The following is a 22107-nucleotide window of genomic DNA, read 5'->3' as shown; positions in this document are numbered from 1 at the left end:
TAGTTGATAAAATTTAGACGAAATCCTAAGCTTCCATCTCTTTAAAAGCCCTACCTCCAAAAGCCCCATTCCCTCATGATGTTGCCGCCGACCCTAAGGAGCTCCCCCTCTCTATTGTTCTCCACCGGTTCTAGAGCTCCAAGGGAAGACAAGAAGAGGAATTAGTAGTTAAAGATTGAAGACATGTTCTCTACCATGTTAAGGCTTTAGTTAGTTTCTATGTCTTGTGGAATTCGGATCCATGGCTTCTAATGTTCTTTACTATTTTTAGGTAGATGACCGTATGGTTTAGGTTCTTTTCTTGTGCTCCAAATTATTCGTATTGATGTGGATTTTGGATTTGATAGAGTCTAATTTGGGTGGTTTTAATTCCTGCGGTAATTGTGAATGCAATCACCTTAGTTTTAATCTTGTCTCTTAAATGCATTCATCTTAGTTTTTTCGGTTTTAGGGGTTATTGGTGAAGATGTTTCACTACAACTTGCTGGTACACATTGTGAATGCAATCACCTTAGTTTTAATCTTGTCTCTTAAATGCATTCATCTTAGTTTTTTCGGTTTTAGGGGTTATTGGTGAAGATGTTTCACTACAACTTGCTGGTGTGTGTACGTGTTTCTCCCTTCCGAAGTTAAGACAACTTTTATTGATCAAAATTATTCATGCAAGTGATGTCATGACATTTGCTATTAATTATTTACATGTTCATGCAAAGGAGCAATACAGCCAATTACTTGTTGATTTCCATGAAACAATATCGTTGCATGCCTAAGGTGACACTTGTATATATAATTGTTGAAACTTATCTATATGTCCTTTATGTCTTGTGATATATATCAATCTTATGACTAGAGAGGAGCCACAACATCTCTAACCATGTAGAAATTACCCATACAACATCTTGATCACATTATAAAATAAAGACATGAATTGGTAGGATTATATATAATCTAGCAAGTTTTTATCCGATAGGAATTGATCAATTTATATGGATAATTTAGGATGAAATGGTAAACTATTCTTCTTGATTTAACTATCAGAATTAAAAATCAGAATATAATTTGGTAGAATTAGCTTTAAGTTGAACGAATCTACTAGGTTTTTAGGAGACTTCATGCATGAGTTAATAGCTCCTTATGCTATTTTATGTTTAAGAAGGTGGTATCATATTAGTTCCTATAATTTGTAGGTTTTGGATTTAATAGCTCCTGCTCTTTTATATTTTAAGAAGGTGATACCATGTTAGTTCCTATAATTTGTAGGTTTCTTTAATAGTTCCTTATGCTCTTTTATGCTTTCAGAAGGTGATATCATGTTAGCTCCTATAAATTTGTAGGTTTCAAATTTTATATGTTCTTAAGCTCTTAGTTTTAGAAGATGATACCATGTTAGTTCCTTCCATTTGCAAGGTTTGGATTTCATAGATTCATATGCTCTTTTGTTCATTTAGAGGATGATACCATGTTAGCTCCTAGAGCTTGCAAGTTTTGGAATTTGCTTAGTATGTTTGTGCTTACTCTTGCTTCACAATCATGATAGTTTGGTAGGCTATATGTATGATATGAATTTGCATGCTTACGTTTAGGTTTATGATTATGCCATATCTAAGTTGCTATGCATGCTCATGCTATGTTGATGCACAAGTCTATATGTTAGCTTATGTTATGAATTTGCATGCTTATGTTAATATTTACAATTATCTCCATGTTTAAGTAGTGATCAAGTTTATGTTAAGTGCATGATTATGCTTATGTCCATGTTTATGTAATCTATGTAATTGAGTGCAACCGGTGTCATTAGCTCGGGAGCTCACCAAATCTACATGGTTGAGTGTGACCAGTGTCTTTAGCCTGGGAGCTCACCAAATCTATGTAGTTGAGTGTGACCGGTGTCCTTAGCCTAGGAACTCATCAAATCTACGTGGTTGAGTGTGACTGGTGTGTTGGTCTCTTGGAGGCTGGCTAGATGGAGGTGAATAGCCCTGCAAATAAAAAACTAACATTTCTCGAACTTTAAAGCTTTATTAAAACAGACACTTGCATAAAAAGAAATAAGAAGTAACTAAAGACAGAGGCACAAAAGGAATTACTTGGTTTGCAATCAGAGGATTGCTAATCCAAGGTAATTAGAGCTCACTATCAAAATCTCCTTCAGGCGGAGAAGCCTCTTACAATGTTGACAACTCAAACAGTAGTAGAACAGACAAAGAAATTATTTATTAGTGCTGATTTCTAGCTACTGAGATCAGGGCTGTATTTATAACCCTGATTAGGGCGCCTGGAAGGGTTTCAGGTTCTTGGAAGGGGATAAAATTTTATTTCCATCGCACCGGATCGTGATAGTGCGCACTTGGATAAACTTTCTGGTCTGGGCGCCTAGAAGGGTTCCGGGTGCCCAGACCAGGTCGACACAACCCCCGCTGGGCGAGGCGCCCAGGGGTGCCCAAACCCAAAAGTCAACCTCCTGTTGACTTTTTGATCCAGGTCTTCCATTCTGGTTCCGCACACTTGGGTTCGGGTCTTCCGCTCCAGCTCCGCTCGCTTGGGTGATTTCAGCCATCCGGAATAGGACTCACCCGAACCCATCTTCTGGCCTTCTCGAGCTACCTTTCACTCCGGCTTCTCGTCCCTCGAAAACATAGCGCACCTCTTTTTCATCCGCCAACGTACTCTTCCGCAGCGCCTCGTCCCTCGGACGCATCGAGCTCGTTGGCTCTCTCCCGTGTCGTCCTTCTCGCTAGCTATGTCTTTCGCTTGACTTCTTGTGCTCATAAGTTCTTGCACACTTAGACACAAGATATCAAAATACAACATGACCTAACTTGACTTAGTTGATCACATCAAAACTACATTTAAATCGAAGAATATGAATTTTATTAAAAAAAATTCATAGAAAAATAATACAACAATAAAAAAATATAAAATTTTTTCTATATATGAGTAATGAAATTCTCTTTTTAGAAAATTAATAATTTTAATTCATTTCTAACAAAAATTATGCAAAATATTTTATTTGATAAGCAAGAATATGAAATCAAATTTAAAATAAAAATGCATAATGATTTTTCAATTCAAGCATGATTTTGGAACCCAATATAGGTTCCTTCTAACTGGATTAATCAAAAATTTCTTAGGGATATATTTAGTTGATAATTTTCTGATTTGACCCTTATGATATCTAAAGTGTCAGTTTAGTCTTTGATAATTTTTAAAATTAGAAATAGTTATATTCGAACATGTAGAATTCTTTAGTTTCTCTATTTCTATTTTTAATTTCTCATTTTCAATTTTTATCTTGTCGAAATCCTTTAGTTGACAAGATGTCACTAAGGTTAATTTTAATTCTTTATTTTCTTTTTCTAATTTATAGGTATTTTTCGATAGTATTTTTATAAACTGAAATAACTTATCAGGAGGTAGAGACCATATCTGACTTACCTTGTCGATCCCGTAATCTGAAGCTCCCCCTGAAGTGCTGCTTTCTTCTGATGTTGTTCCCCCTTTATCGATACTTTCAATACTAATTTCGGATGAGCTTGCTCCATCTTCATCTTCTTGGTGACTTGCCACTAGCGCAAGTCTGGCGATAACTTCGATTTCTGACTCGGATGACGTTTCATCCCATATCATCTTTAGATTTCAATGCTTTGTCTAAACTGATCTTTTGTCATTGCTCTTGTCCTTATCCTTGCTCTTTAATTTGGAGAAGTTATCTTTTATATGTCCTTTATTACAGTGATAGTATCTTACCTTTCTTCTTCTTCTTTTATCCTGCACTTGATTAAATTTATTAGTTTTAAATAACTTTTTGAATTTTCTTACCATGAAGACTGTTTCGTCATCGTCAAGGGATGTTACAGACTCTTGTTCATCAGTTTTTGCCTTAAAAGCAATGTTCTACATTGACTTCATTCTTAGACTTACATTTCTAGATTCATGAATCTCAAATGTTGAAAATAACTCCTCTAAATCACTTACTTCTAAGTCCTTAGAGATAAAGTACACATCTACTAGGGTTGACTATTTTGGAGTCCTAGGAAATACATTAAGCACGTACCTTAGTGAATCTCAGTTGTTTACCTATTCTCTGAGATTCGTGAGTCAGGTGATGAGCTCCTTAATTCTTGAGTGGAGGTGTGTGACGGTTTCTCCTTCTTCCAATCGGAGGTTGTAGATCTGGTTCCGGAGCAGGTCTCGTCTCGCGAGTTTGACTTCGGACGTACTTTCATGTAGCTCCAAGAACTTCTCCTAAAGTTCATTTGCTGATTCATAGGCGCCGATTCTGTTGACTTCTTGTAGAGGTAGCACGCTCAATAGATGGAATTTGGCTCGCCCATTTGTTACGAAATTTGCTTGCTCCTTCTTGGTCCATTGATTTTCGTCTTTGTCTTTTGGAGTTACAAAACTATATTTTAAGATTAGTAATAAATCAAAATCCATTTTGAAGAATACTTCTATCTTTTTCAAATCGTGAACTCCCCCTCGAATTTAGGCGGGTAGATGCTTGGTCCGGCCATTTCTTGTGCTTCAGTCGATGGTTAGTTCTTCTGAAGTGAACCTCGCTCTAATATCAATTATTGGTCCCTTGGAGGTCGGCTAGAGGGGGTGAATAACCTTGTAAAAAAAAAACTAACCTTTCTTGAACTTTAAAGTTTTATTAAAATAGACACTTACATAAAAGAAATAAGAAGTAACTAAAAACAAAGGCACAAAAAGAATTACTTGGTTTGCAATCAGAGGATTGCTAATCCATGACAATTAGAGCTCACTATCAAAGTCTCATTTAGGCGAAGAAGCCTCTTACAACATTGACAACTCAAACAGTAGTAGAATAGACAAAGGAATTATTTACATGTGTTGATTTCTAGCTACTGGGATCGGGGTTGTATTTATAGCCCTGATCGGGGTACCTGGAAGGGTTCCAAGCACCTGAAAGGGTTCCAGGCACCTGGAAGGGGATAAAATTTTATTTCCATCGCACTGGATCGCGATAGTGCGCGTTTGGATAAACTTTCTGGTCTGGGCTCTTGTAAGGGTTTCGGGCGCTCGGACTGGGTCGACACAGCCCCCGCTAGGCGAGCGCCCGGACCAGGTCTGGGCACTCAGACCCAAAAGTCAACCTCTTGTTGACTTTTTGGTACAGGTCTTCCACTCCGGTTCCGCTCGCTTGGGTCCGGGTCTTCTGATCTGGCTCCGCTCGCTTGGGTGATTTCAGCCATCTAGAATAGGGCTCATCCGAACCCATCTTCCAGCCTTTTCGAGCAACCTTCCGCTCTAGCTTCTCATCCTTCGGAAACTTCGCCGCCTCCTTCTCGTTCGCCAACGTACTCTTCCGCAGCTCCTCGTCCCTCGGATGCACCGAGTTCGTCGGCTCTCTCCCGTGTCGTCCTTCTATCTAGTTGTGTCTTTCGCTCGACTTCCTGTGCTCCTAAGTTCCTACACACTTAGACACAAGGATATCAAAATACAATATGACCTGACTTGACTTGATTGACCACATCAAAACTGTAATGGGGTATTTATACGGTGTCCTTAGCCCGGGAGCTCATCCAATTCTAGGTGGTCGAGTATGATCGGTGATCTTAGCCCGGGATCTCACCAAACCTTGGGTAGTTGAGTGTGACTGGCGACCTTAGTCTGGGAGCTCATCAACCCTACATGGTTATGTTTATGGCTGTATATGTTCATGCTTATGATTATGTTTAATCTCATGCTTAGCTTATTTACATGTTGATGTTTATACTCGTATGCTTATGTACATTCTCATGACCATGTTTATTTTATGCTTAGTTTATTTATATGTTTATGCTTATGTTTATGCTTGTGCTCGTATGTCTATGTCGATGTCTATGCTCATGTCCATTATATGCTAGTAGGTAAGTCCTAAGCTACCTAGCATGTGTTTCCTTTAATACACTAGATCATAGACGCTAACTATTGCATAATACGGTTCTAAATATGCTGAGTCTCTCGACTCACAGATTATAACTTTTCTTTTTAGGTAATGAAATGAATGAGACAGGAGACGATGACCAGTGAGACAGCTCGGGATAATGACAGTACAACCCGAAAACCTTCCAGTTTAGTTTCCGCATAGCTAAATGTTTCCTTTCATGGAATAAAGTTTTGGAACCATGTGATCAGTACCAAATGTTACTAGTAGTTATTTGCTTTAAGTAATTTAGTTAAATTAAGAATATGTTGGACATTTATATGAAGATATATATAAAAAAAACTAAGGATGTTTTAAGTAAACTCCAAGAAAGAAAAAAAAGTCCTAAGGGAGTCAACTTTAGGTAGTGAGAAGTATTAGAGGAGTGAATTAAATTCAACTTCCTCCCTCGTCTATTTTACGACTATTATTTTTCACTTAAAAAAAGGAAAAAATTTAACGAACTAGATTTAGCCTACTCTTTGGTCTATTTTGATCCAATAGTAATATGTAGATAAAAGAATGAATTATAATATAAATTTAGACATAATTTAAAAATGGATTTATGTACAAATTTATAAATAAAATAGTAGACAGATTTATAAGCATATTAAAATTATATTTGGTACGTTATTTGAAATCAAAAAATAACTTCGCTTTCACAAACAGATGTTTGAGATGGAATTTTTATCTTAAAGTTTTTTTAGAGACTAAAAAATAACCTATAGATTTATTATTTTTCATCTCTCAAGATGGTAAAAGACGAATACGCTCATCCCTAGCGTCCCTGTCAATCCATCTCAGGACTAACATAGAACATGTAAATCACGGACGACTATTAGCCTTTAGAATAGTGACTAACATATAAAAAAAGTATTTATCTTAACTTTATTGATATTTGAATCCTAAAATTTATGATAATAATATTTTATGTACTAATCATTAGACTCATCCGAATAGATTATTTTTCATCTCTCAAGTCACTTGTAGTGTAGGTAGCTGATGAGTTTAAATGGACCCTACTAAATCTCCTTATCCTAAAGCCTGTTAGTATGTCAGCCTCCTCGCCATACTGACCATGTCGGCGAGCTTACTTTGTCTCTTTACAATCAAGGCGATTTTCATCCTAATTTTATCTTTTGATGTCAAGTATTGCGCGGTGGCATAGAATTTACTGTCGAGACAAGGGAATTGAAGACTCAGATATTTAAAGCAGAATAAATGAACGGTCCTTCCGTATATCAAGCACGTGAACCATGAACTCAGGTTGGGTCGGAGAAGTGTCTATTCAAGCATATGAACCATGAACTCAGGTTGGGCCAGAGAAGTGTCTATTTCAAATTATACGAATCCATTTCTTACAACATCACAAGGTTTACGTATAGTAGCACCAAGCCCTGGGACTATAGTGTGATAGTTAGTGATGAGACGGACTCCCTAAGTAACTTTTGAAGATTCAAATTTCACTCATAACATACGAATTACTTATAGTGTTGGGTTGTTTGACCAAATTCATCTATGTTTTCTAATTTATTTTGATGATTAATAAATTTTTTTTATAAATGAGATCGATTATCTTTAAAATTAATTAAATTATAAAACTAAATACTTGGATTGTTTAAAAAAAATAACAACACCAAGTTTTAATGTACTTTTGCTACCTCTAGACGTTTTAACCATCAAATATATATATATATATATAATTTTATGTTGGATATATATGAATAGAGAAAATGTGGAAGAGGATGACACTTCATTGTGAATGAGACTTTAGTCCCATATTGGGAGTTTTAAGACATATTAATTGGTTTATATTGATTCACATGTATTGATGATTTGAACAAATGCATGAGAAGAGACTCTCGTATTGAACCAAGTTAACTTGTATGTGAGCACGATCTGCGTGCGTTGAATGTTGGACCGGTTGAGGTAAAGTTTGCCGAAGTGGAACAACTAATATTTTGTCAGGGTCCGGATTGCACTGAATCAAGTTAAACGATCGAGTGAAATACATTCAACAAGAAGAAGTTATTGTGACCGACTCGATCACAAATCTTCAGAGTACAGAAAGCCGAAGAAGAAGCAGGAGGCCAACCGGAATGAGGGACCAGAAATAGATGACCTCTGCCGTGGTCTTTGAATTGAACTTATTGCAACAAGGAGCTGCTCCATAACTTTGAAGAAGTCATTGGAGATAAGTTGTTCATGGAGAACTCAGCAACCTCGGACATTATGGGCCAGAAAAGTGGTGCTAAAGATGACCTCGGGCAAGGTGTTGTATTTTCCAGAGATTCAGAAGAATCTAGTGTCCGAATCATTGTTAAATAAGCATAGTTTTCACATTATTTTTGAGTCAAACAGAGTTGTACTGTCCAAAAATAAAATATTTGTAGAAATGGGCTATTTATTGATGGGTTGTTCAAGCTCAATATAATGTTCATTAGGCCTAAGAAAAATAAAAATGAAAGCTCTTCCACCTATATGCTTGAGTCTTCATGTTTATAGCAGCGTAGATTAGGACATGTTAACTACTATGTATTGTGTAGATTAATAAACATGCAAAATATACTTACATTCCACCTCAACCCAAAACACAAGTGTGAGATTTGTGTTTAAGCGAAATGGCAAGGTCATCTTTTCAACATGTTGAGAGAAACAATGAACCGACGTGTGTGACCTCAAAGGTACACCAATACGTAGTGGGAATAAATACTTTATCACTTTTGTAGATGATAACACAAAATATTGTTAAGTGTATCTTCTCAAAAGTAAAGATGAAACTATAGAGAAATTTGCTCTCTATAAAAATGAGATTAAAAACCAACATAATAGAAAGAATAAGGTGGTTCGAAGTGATCGAGACGACAAATATGTATCACTGTTCACTGAGTTGTGTGTTGAACATGGGATCAGACATGAAATAACAGCTCCTTATACTCCTCAGCAAAATGGAGTTGCTAAGCGAAAGAATCAAACTCTAAAGGAGATAATAAATGCTCTTCTATTGAGCTCTACACTACCAGAGTCCTTATACTCCAACTACTAGTTTGACACAACAATCTTCCAAAGGTCATAACTTTTGATTCCAAACTCTGAGCCAAACTCTATAGTTGCTACACGTGCAGAATTCGAAGGTCTACATTTTTCTCTACAACATATAGTTAGAACAATATAATCATGAATATTTTATAAAGATTTATGAGTTATATCCTATCTTCCCGAGACCAAAATCTAGTCAAGGTCTCAATTTAGGTTTCGGACCTAAATTGGACTGACGCCTACTATCCCCTCAAACGGGATGCATCCTCACCGAGTCACTATCCTCCAGTGACTTATCTTTACTTACCAATTTTCCAGTTGTTCGGTCTGTAAACCCAACTAGACTTCCTGTCAGATATCTGGTCAGTCCGTCGACCTATCTAGACTTTTCACCAGCTATCCGGTCGGTTCGTTGACCTAGCTTGACTTCACACTAGCTATCCGGTCAACCCGTTGACCTTAGTTGGACTTCTTGCCAGATATCCGGTCAGCCCGTCGACTTATATGGACTTCTCACCAGATATTCAATCAGCCCGTCAACCTATCTAGTTAACTCCTACACACTTGGTAAAATGATTAGATCACAACAATACCTAACTTAACTTACTTTGTTATTCATTAAAATCTTAGTAAGACTATTAGTGCAAACTGCACCAATAGAAGCTAGCTCCTCAAAATAGGCATATGAAACATAAGATAAACATAATGATGAGGAACTAGTCGAGTTTGAGCTTAGACGAAGTAAAAGAGCTCAGGTAGAAAAATCCTATGGATCGGATTTTATCACTTTCATATTAGAAAGTGAACCCCAAAGTTACTCAGAAACAGTAAGCTCTTCTGATGGACATCACTGGAGAGAAGCAATTGCATCTAAGATAGAATCTATCTTGCAAAATCACACTTAAGAACTTGTGGATCTTCATCAGGAAAGTAAACTACTAGCTTGCAAGAGGATCTTTAAGAAGAAAATGAAGTCAAATGACATAATTGATAAGTATAAGGCCAGAATAGTAATCAAAGGATACCGACAAAGAAAAGACCTTGATTATTTTAATACGTATTCTTTGGTGTTGAGAATAACTTCCATTAGAGTATTGTTGACTATAGTCGCTCTATGAAATCTCGAAATACATCAGATAGATGTAAAGATAGTTTTTCTAAATGGAGATTTAGAAGAGGAAATTTACATGGAGCAACCTGAAGTATTTTCTGTGCCAGGACAAAAAAACAAGGTTTGTAGATTGATAAAGTCATTATATGGCTTGAAATAAGCACCAAAGAAGTGCCATGAGAAATTTGATAATTCCATGAAGGAATGTGGATTCAAAATTAATGAATGTGATAAATGTGTCTACATAAAAATCACAAAGAATGACTACGTCATCTTGTGCATATATATAAATAACATACTTATCATTGGGAGTAATAATAAGATAATCAAATCTACTAAGGACATGCTGAACTCAAGATTTGACATAAAAGACATGAGTCTAGCTGATGTGATTCTAGGAATCAAAATTCTTAGAATAATAGAAGGACTTGCTCTTAGTTAATCTCATTATATCGACAAAATTCTTAAGAAATTCACCAAGGGTGATACTTTTTTGGCACGAATGCTGATAGATACGAGTAAACATCTATCAAAAAATTAAGGTGAAAGTATCTCTCAGATAGAATATTCTCGAGTGATTGGAAGTCTGATGTACATGATGAGTTGTACACAACCATACTTGGCCTACGCAATTAGTAAACTGAGTAGATAAACGAGTAATTCTGATGTTGAGCACTGAAAAGGGATAATAAGAGTACTAAGGTACTTGAGGTATACTCATGAATATGGACTGCACTATACGAGATATCCTGTTGTGATCAAAGGATACAGTGATGCGAGTTAGATATCTGACATAAAAGACTCTAAGTCTATGAGTGAATATGTATTCACTCTGGGAGGTGCAACCATTTCATGGAAATCTTCTAAGCAAATGGTAATAACCAGATCCACGATGAAATCTGAGTTTGTGGCTCTTGACAAATATGGTGAAGAGGTTTAATGACTATGATAATTCTTAGAAGATATTCCGAGATGGTCAAAACTTTTGCTAACAATTTGCATACATTGCAATAGTTAATCAGCAATTGGTCGGGCACAGAGCCATCTGTATAATGGGAAGTCTAGACATATACATCGTAGATATAATACTATTAGATAACTACTCTCAACGGGAGTTATTGTTGTTAACTATGTTGACCAAGGGGTTAAACAGAGAGTTAGTTGCAAGCTCATCATGAGGGATACGCTTGATGCCGATGAGAAATATTGGTGCAACGGAAACCCAACCTATGTAGACTGGAGATCCCAAGAACTGTATTCAAAGGGAGAACCTAATTGTATCGACAAAGTTGCTCACTGTGGGGGAACGACCCAATGTATCAGTGAAGGATGGAGGTTGAGTGTACGACTTTTAATGATTCAAGTAGAGTAATAAGGAATACTATTAATAGATCACCTATGTGAGAAAGAAGTGAACCCACTTCGAAGAGAATTGGAAGCACAATTCTTAGAACTTCTCACAAAATCAGGTGTGTTCATGGCCAAGAATGAACACACTCATGAGAATAGAGTTGTATCAGGGAGAGTCTTGGGTGAGATATGTCAATGCTTGCATAGACGGTAGACAATTTAAGGACATCGCGTCTATTATTAGCCAGTAAACAAACAGATCTTTACAAGGGAAGGTTCAAAAGGTAAAACCTACCTGTCTTATACTAGACTCGACTGTTAAATGCTATCACATACTTTATTTCCATTCATGTTGGGGGGGGGGGGGGGGTTGTTGGATATATATGAATGGAGAAGAGGTGGAAAAGGATGAAGCTCCATTGTCAATGAGACTTTAATCCCATATTGGGAGTTTCAAGGTATATTAGTTGGTTTATATTGATTCACAAGCATTGATGATGTGAACAAATGCATAGGGAGAGACTCTTTCTCACTCATGGATGCGTAGGGGGTGCAAATCCCGACCTACATGTGCCTAATGCCAAGCTGGTCGGGACAAAGTTTGCCCAAATGGATAGTGAACGTTGGCGTTTCACATATCGACGAGTAATGATCATTGATCGATCATTATATAAGGAGGATGCAATCATTAGCAGAAGAGGTTACGCACACAAAAAGCAAAAGCTCTCCACCTCCGTTCGCCTTTTCCTCTATCGTGCATCTCTTGCTCGGCGGATTACCCGTGGTAGTAGGCGGGTACCTCTCAGTTTGCCATGAGCACCAGTGCTTAATGTGCATCACGGTTAACCATTATATCCTGAGAAACAGACGACCCAAGAAAACCTTGAAACACAGCTGGAGGTGGGGCAAATTTGTTTCAAGGAAACTGCGTCCATCGCAGACCTCGAGTCGCTTCACCCGTTCGACCGCTAGCTCGCTTAACCTCTTCGTTCGCTCGATCGGCCTCTTCGTTCTCTCGGTCGTTCACTCGATCGCCCTCTTCACTCGCTTGGTCTCTTTGTTCGCTGGCTGCACGTTCGTCCGGCTGCACGTTTGCTCGGCCGCTCATTCGCTCGGACGTTGGGTCCGCTCGGCTAATCTGCCAACCTTGCCACATGTTGACTTTGCCTCACAACCTGCCCGATTGCCTGTATGCTCGCCCAGCTGCTTGCTCACCCCGCCGCTCGATATTTCTACCCGGATGACTGAATACCCGCTCGGCTTCTCTGCCGGACCAGACATTCAACCTTTCAGCCCACTTGACCGCACTATCCAGTCGACCTATCTACTAAGTCGGTGATTCAGTTGTTGGTTGCTACTCGGAAAACCTAACGATTCCACTGTACAAAAATTTTGTACAAAGGTCTGAACCTTTTCCTAGCTACCATGTGTTCTTTTAAATTAAACTTGGATCGCCTGCGGAACTTAACACATTTAATCCAAAGTTTAATTTATTTGTTCTTTTAGGTTTAGACTTGGATCTCCTGCGAAACTTAACACGTTCGATCCAAATCACCTAGGTCACGAAGACAATTAAATATCTATTTCCAAAATCGGCTTTTAGTACTGCATGGCGAGGCACATGACGTTCTTGGATATGGGAGCAACCACCACCGACTAGACAAAGCCTTTTAAGGAAATTAAATATTTAACCTTCCCATAGTAACCCTAGGTTAACCTCTAAGAACAATCAAATCACAAGGAAGAGAAAAATAAAAGAACACAACATCAAAAACTAATTCGAAAAACTAGAATCGCATGCCTCTTGTATTTGGTATTTTTACAAAGAAATAAAACTAGTATGATGCGGAAATTAAATACTAGTATACCTTTTCTTTTGCAAGCAAAAACCTCTAGGTCTTCTATCGTATTCCTCTTCTAACCTCGGACGTTGTGTGGGCAACGATCTTCCGAGATGAGAAACCACCAAAGCACCTTCTGTTGGTACGGGTAGCACTAACGGTCTAACCTAGGTTTTGATGAATGACAAATAGGTTAAGTTAGGTTTATTGTTGATCTAACACTCTGATCGAGTGTGCAAGATAAGTCCAGACAGGTCGACGGGCTGACCGGATGTCTGGCACGAAGCCCACCGGATAGCTGGCGAGAAGTCCAAGCGGGTCGACGGGCTGACCGGACGCTTGGCACGAAGTCCAGACGGGTCGACGGGCTGACCGGACGTCTGGCAGGTAAGTGAGGTAAGTCACTGGAGGGGAGTGACTGCGAGGACGCGTTCCCAGGAAGGGAACATTAGGCGTCGATCCGGCTTAGATCCATTTCGGATATCTAAGTCGAGATCGTGACTAGATTCCGGTCTCGGAAAGACGGAATCTAAGTCATACTTTTTCTGTTAATTCATACTTTATAAATTGTGCTAACAATCTGTGTTGCAGGATATATTTTGCCTCGGACTAACCTTGTTTTGCAGGAGAAGGAATCTCTGGAAAAAGGTGGTCCGAGCGCTCGGAGGGGATCCGGGCGCTCGGAGGTCCGAGCGCCCGGAAGGGATCTGGGCGCCCGGAGGCAATTTTTATCCTCTGCGTCGCCTCGTCACGTGGAGCATCCTGACTGGACTTGCCACGTCGCACCAGGGCGCCCGGAAGGGATCCAGGCGCCCAGAGCAGCATATAAAAGAAGCCCCAGGGGTGGAGCTTCAAAATCATCTCAGAATTCCCAGATTATTTTGCTGCTCTGTGCTCCAGCGACGCTAACAAAGCTCCGACAACGCGCCCTTGCTCTTTAAGCTTTCTCTTCTGTCGGTATAGCTTTGTGTTTTGTTTCATTAGCATTTCTTGTACTCTTTTTGTAATCACATTCGAATTGCTAGTGATTGCCCAACGAAAGTGGTCAAGGACCACGGGCCTTCGAGTCACGAGCTCCGAACGAAGTAAAATCAATTGTGTTCATTTACTTTTCCATGAGTACTTTTACACTCGAGTTTTGAATCGATATTCACCCCCTCATCGAGCGATCACGGTCCTACAAGTGGTATCGGAGCAGGTCCTCGATTTGGTGCAACCACCAATCGACAGGGGTGAAATTAATTTTTCAGTTTTTCGTTTAATTTCAAACTGGTATTATTACCTGTTTTGAATTTTTTTTGCAATTAAATCTAAATTGGTGCAACACCAATTTAGATACTTCTATTATTTTTCTTCACTACTAATCCAAGACCAAGTCTTGGGATTTTTTCTTTTCTTTCTTACATGTCTGTGTGTATGATTGATTACAGTACGACCTCCACTCTTCAACGGGGACGATTTTCCGTACTGAAAGAAGCGCATGGAGGTTTACCTCAAAACAGACTTCGACCAGTGGATGAGCGTTACGAACCCTATAAAATTCCAGCGGACACCTCCGGGAATATAATAGATCCTGAAGACTGGACAACAGATTTGAAGAAAAAGGCATCAACAGAAAATAAAGCGATCAACACTCTACAGTGCGGATTAACAAGAGAAGAACTGAACAGAGTCGGTCCACACAAAAATGCTAAAGAGCTATGGGATAAATTGATCGAGCTGCACGAGGGAACGAGCGACGCCAAGGTAACAAAACGAGACTTGCTTTTAAATAAAATTTTTAATATAAAAATGCAGGAAGGTGAAACGGCGAATCAGCTCCACGCAAGGATTAAGGACATCCTCAACGGGCTTCATGCGATAGGCCACCAGATGGAAAATAGAGACTTAATAAGGTACGCATTAAATGTTTTTCCACGTAATAGTTTGTGGGCATCAATCGTAGATGCCTACAAAATTTCTAAAAATCTTTCCAAGTTAAAATTAGACGAGCTTTTCTGTGAATTAGAATTACATGAACAAACTAATGCTGGAGCCGAGAAAGGTATAGCTTTATTTGCAGGTTCCTCCAAAGAAAAGAAGGGCAAGCCTGAATATGAAGAAGATTCCGACCAAGACTCCGAAGACGAAGAACACCTGGTGAACTTGGTAAGAAAAATGTTCACCAGGAGAAAAAGGAGTTTCAGCAAAAAGGACCTTCAAAAGATCAGTTCTCCCTCAGAACAAAAGAACGTGACTTGCTTTGGCTGCAATAAAAAGGGACACTACAAGAACGAATGCCCAAAACTGAAGTTCGACAAACCGAAGCCTGTTAGAGTGTATACTAAAAGCCTAGCTTTTGGTATAAATATTTATCTAGAAATAAGAATCACATTGGTCAAAAGTCTACATTTATGATAAATGTAGTTGCTCAATTAATTTATATTGTAGATAACATGGTGTGTGGTGTCACACACAGAAGATCATGTTATTGGTTCCTTATAAATTATAAACAGTAGCTCACGACCAAGATGGAAAGGAACAAACCATTGGAAGGTCGCAGTGTAATTAGGTATTAGTATATCTTAACTATATAATTACACTAGTACACTTAGAGTGTATTGAGTAGGACCATTTGAGGTCGTTCTTTTTATACTGACTTTATAAAGGAACAAAGACCTCAGTTATTATGGAAGTGTGTGCTCTTAATCCTAATATAATAACAAGCACATATATTTGATATTTATTTCTTTAATTTATCAATGGGTGAGATTTAGTTCGATGAATCAATAAGCCCGATAAATTGGGAAATGATATCACTTATAGTGTGTGTTGTTGATTATAGAAGGAAACTGTGTCATAGTAATCTAGGTTGAGAATGTCCCCAAGAGGAGCTCATAAGGATTGTCATGTTAAACCCTGCAGGTGGACTTAGTCCGACATGACGATGAAGTTGAGTGGTACTACTCTTGGAGCTAGATATTAATTAAGTGAGTTGTCAGTAACTTACTTAATTAATGGACATTTGTTATCTTAAACACAGGGAGACTAACACACTCATAATAAGAAGGAGCCCAAAATGTAATTTGGGATTGGTGCGGTAGTTCAATAATAGTTCTCTAGTGGAATGAATTATTATTGATAAAATTAAGTTGTGTGTTCGGGGCGAACACGGGATGCTTAATTTTATCGGGAGACCAAAACCAATTCCTCCTCTCGGTCCCTATCGTAGCCTCTAGTATATAGAGATTTATACCCACCGCATACCCACCTTCTTACCCATCCAATGGGGCCGGCCAAGCTAGCTTGGAACCTAAGCTAGGGCCGGCCAAGACCAAGTGGATGAGTTAAGTTGGTGGCCGGCCAAAGCTTGGGTCCCAAGCTTAGGTGGCCGGCCACTAGAATATTAAAAAGGATTTTTATTAAAATTATTTCTTATGTGGATATCATGTTTTTAAAAGAGAGTTTAAAAATTAAAAATTTCCTTTTATAGCTTTCTACAAAAGATTAAGAGAAGAGATTAATCTCTTTCCTTATTTGTAGTTTAAAAGGATGGTTTTAATTTTTAGTAAAAACTTTCCTTATTTGTAAATCATCTATATGTTTAAAAGAGAGTTTAAAATTTGAAATCTTTCCTTATTTGTTGATTAAAGGAGGATTTTAAATTTTAAGAAAACTTTCCTTTTTAAACATGTTCATGATTTAAAAGAAAGTTTAAAAATTAAATATTCTCTTTTATAAGTTTCTACAAGAGATTAAGAAAAGATTTGATATCTTTCCTTATTTGTAGATTAAAAGAGATTTTAATTTTTAGAGATAACTTTCTTTTTATCCACATGTTTAAAAGAAAGATTTTAATTTATTAAATTTCCTTTTTTTTTATAAACCAATCATGAAGGGATAAAAATTATTGAGAAATTTTTATAAATTTCTGGAAGCAAATAAGGAAGTTTTAATTGGTGTTTAAAATTTTATTTGCTTGGAAATTCTATGGTGTGGCCGGCCAAATAAATTGGAGAAGAAAAATTATTTTAATTTTTCCTTTTCATGGCAAAAGAATTAAGGAAGTTTTTATTAAATTTTCCTTATTTGCCAAGACCAAGGATTATAAAAGAGGGGGTAGAGGAGGCTTCAAAGCTAATGAATCTATTCTATTTTTCTCTCCCTCTTTTCTTCTTCTTGTGGCCGGCCCTAGCCTTTCTCCCTTCTTCTCTTTTGGTGGCCGAACCATACATCTCTTGGAGCTCTTGTTGGTGGCCGGACCTAGGAAGGAGAAGAAGAAAAGGAGGAAGCCTCATCTTGAAGATCCCTTGGAGTATTGGTGGTGATCAAGTTCTTCTTCCTTGGAGGTGGTTCTTCTTGTGGCCGAACCTTGCTTGGAGAAGAAGAAGGTGCGTGGTGGTTCTCGTCTCGGAAGATCGTCGCCCACACGACGTCCGGGATAAGAAGAGGAATACGGTAGAAGATCAAGAGGTTTTTCTAAAAGGTATAACTAGTAATTTTTCTTTCCGCATCATACTAGTTATTTTTGGAAATAATACTAAATACAAGAGGCTTACGTTCTAGTGTTTCGAATATGGTTTTTCGAAATTGTGTTCTTTTGTTTCTTTCTTTTCCTTGTGATTTGATTGTTCTCTTTGGTTAACCTAAAGTTATTTTAGGAAATTAAATATTAGCTTTCCATAAAAGGTTTTGTCTAGTCGGTGGTGGTTGCTCCCATATCCAAGAAGGCCATGTGCCTCGTCACTATTGGGAACCAATTATGGAAATTAATATTTAATGGAATTAATAACTTAAGGTGACTTGGGTCGAACGTGTTAAGTTCCGCAGGAGATCCAAGTCAAAACCTAAAAGAACAAATAGATTAAGTTTTGGATCAAACGTGTTAAGTTCCGCAGGCGATCCAAAATTTAATTTAAAAGAACACATGGTAGCTAGGAAAAGGTTCAGACCTTTGTACAAAATTTTTGTACAGTGGAACCTCTAGGTTTTCCGAGTAGCAACCAACAATTGGTATCAGAGCTAGGGTTTTGCCTCTGTGTATTTAGTATTAGTTTAATTATGCACATGTCATACATAATTTAGGCAGGATAATAGTAGGATGTGCTAACTTTGTGGATGCAGGATCCAACTATTATGGCTTATAGTTATTATGTGTGTGATTGGACCCTGGACATGTCAAGGGCATTTTATTGTGTGTGCATGATTGTATTATAAAATACAGTCGTATTTAGTTTTATTAGGATTTTATTTTGATCTAGATACATGTACATTCCTTTTATGAAATATAGGATCAAAATGTAAAATTCTATTTATGTCACGGATCGAATCTTGCAAAGCGTGGAACATTCTAAGGACCAGAGGCGCAGCGGAACTAGGAGCAAGATGGATGCGACAGCTAGACCCGGTGGCAGTGGCCAAATATGGCAGCAGCTTGGGATGACAACACACGGAAGACAACTAGAGATAAAAGCCATAATAGTTGAAAATTAGATTTTCTATTTATTGCTTTTATATTGTCTTTGTGTGCATGTTAGTTTACAAGTTTAGTAGGCTAGCATAGTTAAAATTCCTCATTAATAAATAACTAAGTGGGAGAGGATTTTAAGTAAATCCCATGGTCTCCATTACTGGTTTGTAAGTGATGCAAACAAGCTTGCGCGTTGGCTCTCAGTGCCTTCCTCCATAACGGATGAGCTAGTTTGTAGATCACTAGAACAGACTTCCATTTTGGATGACTATAGGAAGTTAATTAAGAGCGTGTGATCTTCCCCAACGGAAGGGCATAATCTTATTAATGGACTTAGTGTCAAGTAATGGTATACACTTAGACACATCTAATAGTATCCTCCCCATGAGTCATCGCTATTATTTGTGTGACCAAATGAAACCAACTATTAATTTGTCATAAAACTAGGTTGACAAGATAATAAAATTAAAGGGTTAAAACCCTTCTTACAAATGATTAATTTTGTATCGTCCACACTAACGTGGCATACAAAATTAACGGTGTTTGAGATAATTTTATTTGTCATAAAGTTACGTTGACAAGATAGTTAATGGGTAAAAACCCTCCTCTTACAAATGTTGATTTTGTATACGTCCACACTAACGTGGCATGCAAAATTCACGGCGTTTTGAGGTGTTGGTAAATTTAAATAATATTGTTAGAGGAATCAATATTATTTTAAATTTAGAGTCTTGACCAAATATTTGATTAAAGATAGACCAACTATTAATTTTATTCGTCATAAAGAAAGGATGACGAGATAATAAAATTAAATGATAAAATTTCTTTTTTGAATTTGTATACGTCCACACTAACGTGGCATACAAAATTCATGGGAATTTTTAAGGAGTTGGTCTTAACCAAATATTTTTGTGATTCTTAGGATAATGGTCAATCCCTAGCTGATATACTTAGTGGTCCCAATTATAATTGATTGGAAATAGGATTTGGACATTAAGGTAGACTGTCCTCTTAGAACTAAGAACAATATATGTGTATTTTATTCATTAGTTGAAACATGTTTAGTGGAGTTATCTACCGGTACCTGGTGTGTAGATATGGGAGCCACTGATTCATTGCAGGGTTCCAGGAAACCCGACAACTAAATGAAAATAAAAAACACCGTCCACATGGGCACTACTGCAAAAGTAGCAGCTATTGCAGTGGGAGAGGTTTATTCTCTAATAGGAATAAAATTTGGATTATTAGTAATTGTCTTTATGTACTAAGTTTAGGAAGAACCTGATTTCAGTTTCTAAACTATTATAGAATAGATATTGTGTCTATTTTGATAACAAAGCTGTTATCAAGAAAAATAGACAAGTTATCGATTCTGGTATGTTGGTTGACAATTTATAATCCAATAACTCCCACGATGTAATAAATGGAAATTATAACACTTCTTCTAACTTTAAGAGGAAGCAACCTTCGGAGATGAACCAATTATATCTTTGGCATCTAAAGCTTGGTTATATTAACTTAAGTAGGATTCATTGGTAGCTGATGAACTTTTGGGTTCATTAGTAGTGGAAATCTTTCCAACCTACGAGTCTTACTTGGAAGGAAAAATAACCAAGAAGCTTTTAAGTCAAAGGGGTATGGAGCCAAAGATATGATAGAATTGGTTCATTCTGATTTGTGTGATCCTATGACTATCCAGGCAACAGGTAGTATCGAATATTTCATCTATTTTATAGATAACTATTCAAGATACAAATACATTTACTTAATGTGCCGCAAGACTAAGTACTTTGATTAGTTCAAAGAGTACAAGGCTGATGCGGAGAAATGTTAAAGTAAAAGTATTAAGTCACTATGGTAAGATCGTAGTGGCAAGTACCTCTTAGGATAATTTGGGAGTCACTTATCAGAAGTCGGGACTCAATCCTAACTAACTGCACCTGGTACACCCCAACAGAATGGTGTAGTAGAAGGAAGGAATAAGGCTCTTATGGAATAATTAGATCGATGATGAGTTATTACCAAATTTGTTTTAAGGATATACACTAGAAACAGAAGTGAACATAATACCTTCTAAAGTCAGAACTCTCTACTCCCATAGAATTACAGAATGGGCATAAGCCTAGTATATTCGGATTTGGGTGGTCTAGCACATAAGAGACACTGATAAGTTGGGCAGGAGTTCACTTGTTTGTGAGTTATCCTAGAGAAACAAAAGTAGGTTTATAGTCTTAAAAAATCAGAAGGTCATTATCAATGACCGATTTTTAGAATAGGACTATGTAATAAACCACATGCCCATAAGTAAATTTGTTCTTAAGGAAATAATAAAGGACATGTCTAATCTAGTACCAACTGTACAAGATGAAATATCACAAGAAACTGCAACACGTATCATAAAAGATACACAATTACAGATAGTGCCTCTTCGTAGTGGGAGGGTTGACAAGCAACCTAAGAGATTCATGTTTTGGGAGAGTCTTTGGACTTGATCCCAAATGAACATGAGCCTGATCCCGGACATATGATGAAGCACTCCAAGATAAAGATTCAGCATCTTGGCAAAGAGTAATGAATAACAGAATTAGAATATATATATTCTAATAAAATCTGGAAGCTTGTAGAACCACCAAATGGTGTAAAAGCCTTTGGGTGTAAAAAGGTCTATAATAGGAAAAGAGGGATAGACAGGAAGGTAGAAACTTTCAAAGCAAGGCTTGATGAAAAAGGAAACTTTTTCACTGGTAGTCATGTTTAAGTCTATCCAGATTCTTTTATCTATTTGGCAAGTGGATGTCAAGACAGCATTCCTTAATGGAAGTCTTGAAGATAGCATCCACATAAAGCAAACCAGAAGGGTTCATTATAAAGGGCTAAGAGCATCTTGTGTGAAAGCTCAATCAGTCTATGGACTGAGGCAAAGCTTCAAGGTCTTGGAACATCCAGTTTATCAAAGTAATCCAGATCTTTGGATTTATTGAGTAAACGGATAAGTCTTGTGTATACAAATGGTGTGATGGAAACGTGGTGGTGTTTCTTGTACTATACGTAGATAACAATTTTGATAGTTGGAAACAATATCAAAATGTTGTCAGAAGTAAGGGTATGGTTGTCCAAATAATTCGATATAAAGGAATTGGGAGAATGTATATATTTTTGTGATCAAAGTAATAAGGGATCGCAAGAAAAATATATAGATATATCCCGAGTTTAATATATCGAAAAAATCCTTACTCGTTTTTAGCATACAAAACTCCTAGAAAGGTTTCTTACCTTTTAAGAATGGAGTGTTTTTATCTAAAGAGATGTCTTCGATGACATCAAAGGAGATTGAGGACATGTAGGTAGTTCTTTATGCTTCGGCAGTTAGACAACCTAATGTATGCTA

This window comes from Zingiber officinale, chromosome 5B (genome assembly GCF_018446385.1).
Source record: "Zingiber officinale cultivar Zhangliang chromosome 5B, Zo_v1.1, whole genome shotgun sequence".
NCBI classification, from domain to species: domain Eukaryota; kingdom Viridiplantae; phylum Streptophyta; class Magnoliopsida; order Zingiberales; family Zingiberaceae; genus Zingiber; species Zingiber officinale.
This window is presented reverse-complemented; position numbering follows the sequence as displayed.